Below are 3,251 nucleotides of genomic sequence, written 5' to 3'. Positions count from 1 at the left end.
ACATGTCACTCAGCCACAAGTCCCTGACTCGATCCAGCTCATTCTGAGAGCCGTGAGGCCTGTTCATTACTTTACATTCTTTTCATAATCCTGAGGGAAAGTCACTTGGCACAAGCCTTGAAGAGAAAAGTGTAGAATGGTGACAGAATCACCATGACTCCTCCATGTATTCTCTCCCTGGTGTAAGTGTGCATGTACACTACACACAAACACGTAAATGTGTGGTAATCTCTCTCATGCAGAGAAGAATGCCTTTCTGGTATGAGGAATGTCAACAGCTTTGAATATGATTACAAGTACTTGGCCCTGCACAGTCATCCTCTCTCTTGCCAGCTGCTCTTTGCAGTTCTGAACTGTGTCCTCAGCAGGGAGAACCAAATAGAAACCTCCAGATGTCCCTGAGGTCTGTTTTGGAGATCCGAGGCACCCAGTAGGAAGTGGAGAGATGGTACTCCAATGCCCCACCGAAACGCTGTGAAGTGGGGAAGGCATGTGTTGAGGAGCTGTGGGCCCAGCATGTAGCTTGGTGTGGAGCGAGGGGAGTGGAGGGGAGGGCAGGAGGTTAACTCAGTAAGTATTTCCACAGTTTTGAGCTCTGGTTCCTTCCTCAGCCAGACTAAAGAGCCACACCAGACTCAGGCTTGTTCTAGTTTTCTTTCTGTTGCTCCAATAAAAACACTTCGACCAAAAGCAAATTAAGGTGGTGGGGGGTCAGGTGCAAATGGTTTATTTTGGCATGCAAGTTATAATCTGTCATCCGGGAACATCTGGGCAGAATCTGAGAGCAGAAACTATGGAGGAACTGCTGTTCGCTGCCTCACTCGCAAGCTCACTCTTTCTCACACAGCCCAGGAGCACCTGCCTAGGGAATGGTGCTGCCAACAGTGGGCAGGGCCTTCCCACATCAACGATCAGTTAAGACAATCCCATAAAGATATGCCCGCAGAACTGTCCAATCCCTCATTTGAGACTCCGTTCTTAGGTGACTCTAAGCTGTGTCAACTTGAGAGTAAAAGCAAACTAGGACAGGTCAAAGATGAGACACCAAGCAAGGCTCCATGGCATTCTTTTTTTTCCTTTATTATTTAAGCAGACCCAGGAGAGAGCCAGATTCTTTGCAGCTCCAGCCATGGTCATCAATGAAAATGATATGTCCATGGATTGTTGTGGAATTATTAATATTTAATATTGACTCATTTAATTATTAAGGCATATGCAAAAGGAAATTTTAATATTAACTAAAGCTGGTTATTAATACAGCAGCAGTTATTCCTTAAACTGCTATTTTATCAAAAGAAGACACAGAAAACTTGTTAGATTTATTACAACCCTTAAAACTCTGGAGCTGGACAGATATCATCCCTCTAAGCTATCTTGTCTACTTCCCACATAAAATCCCCATAAATACTTCTGCGACCCTACAAGCCTGTGAACCTCACTCCTCCATCCTCTTGTCTGCCTGGTCCAGGCTGTAGGCAACTTTAGCCAATCAGGGACAATTTGGGAGGAAAGGTTTTAAGCATCATTTTGGATACATGAGAATTTGCTTATAGGACAATAGGGATCTTAGGAGGCAAGCACCTGACATTTGAGTACATAGTAGCCTCCGTATCAGCCCAACAATGGATGGCAGAGAGAGTGGGAATGGTGCAATTCACTTTGGTGAAGTTGTGTAACACAAGGCATAGCCCTTGTCAGGCCTGGCCTGACGGCTTCTCTAGCCACCTCTCAGCAGGTTCTTGGGTTGTACTCTCTTCTGGATGACAGAAAAGGACAAATGTTGGAGGTTTTCCTCCCTCAGCACTACTGAAAACTACATTCTTTCTTCAAGGAGTGCATTTCTACACTCTCCTGAAGACCCCCCAGGCTGTTCCCTGATAGGCTGTGGAACTGTGCACCTCACTCAAATCCCTTGGGAGTACATTAGGATGCAGCTTCCAGGCTCCTACACCAGAGCCTGGAGTGTTGGGTGGGCGTCCGCCCTGCAATTTCCTTTTAAGAACAAACATTTTGATTAGGAGAAGCACCTGGAGACCTCACAGCAAGCCCGCCCCCCTTTTTATTCCACAGCAGGAGGCAGGCTCTGGGGTTGGGGAGGTGGCAGGCTGACAAGCACTGCTGTGAGCGAGCTGGACTCCTGGGTCATCAGACTACTCCTCGCCTCCTTGTGGGCAGATAGGGACCAGGCGAGCCCGGGCATCCACCCCCACAGCTGGCTGTCAGCAGTTTTGCCTGGATGGCTATTTATTTCCACACTGCACTGCTGCCTTGGTTTCTTATTTATGAGATTTGAAATAGTCATGCACACCCCTTTATTTGACTTTTTATGCTTTATATACTTACACACATTTTATACTGGCAGTAATCTACATAGCAAAAATGGAACGTTGTTGAATGTCTCCTCTCCATGCCAAAGGTCTTTACTAATATAAACACAGGAACAAGGCTGAAGTCATGGCACTTTATTTCAAAGCTGGTTTCAGATTTGTGGTTCTGTGCCCAAACAGCTACAGAACTCACGAGTCATGAAGACTGCACATCATGCGTCTTTCAAAGCCTTCATGCCTTCCAGGTGAAAGGACGGCCTGCGGAGATGTGTTTCTAAACCCCCCTTTGCACCAACAATCCCCAGGTTGATTGGTGTTCAGTTCAGCTCTGCTTTCCTGATTATTAAAAGGCCTTTGATTCTTTTTGGCTTTGCAGTATTAATCTGGCAGTAAACCAATCAATTAAGAATGTCCACTTTCCTATTTATTTTTTACAGCAAGCAGATCTTGGCTGGATATGGCCCCAAACTTCCTCAGCTTCCAAAGTGGTTACTGTGTCTTTCAGAAAGCAGGTGTGCTGAGACAGAGAGGCCACTCTGCCTGGCCTGGTGGCTGCTGGGTTGCTGAGTCACAGCGAGCATCTGGGAGGGTTGCTACAGCCTTGCTTCTCTCTTGTCTCTTTGGAATGAGTAATTCTAACTGGAAGGTCCCAATAGAGCCGATTGTGTGGACAGACCGTGACCTCAGAAAACACACGGTGTTATTAATTAGACCAGAGATTCACTCAGCCAATGTCTGCCGTGTCTGGGGCAAAGTCTCAGAAAATAAGGCTTTCCGCTTTAACTCTGTTCATTAGTCATTACCCCATGTGACTTTCCCAATGCAAAAGCCAAAGAGGGGCCAGTGACCGCCACAGTTAGGACATTACAGTGACGTAAAGGATGCCGTCTCGTCTCCAGTCACAGCGCTGTAGCTTCCGCTGCC

The sequence above is a fragment of the Acomys russatus genome, chromosome 5 (assembly GCF_903995435.1).
Source record: "Acomys russatus chromosome 5, mAcoRus1.1, whole genome shotgun sequence".
In the NCBI taxonomy this organism is placed as follows: domain Eukaryota; kingdom Metazoa; phylum Chordata; class Mammalia; order Rodentia; family Muridae; genus Acomys; species Acomys russatus.
Note: the sequence above shows the minus strand (reverse complement) of the source record.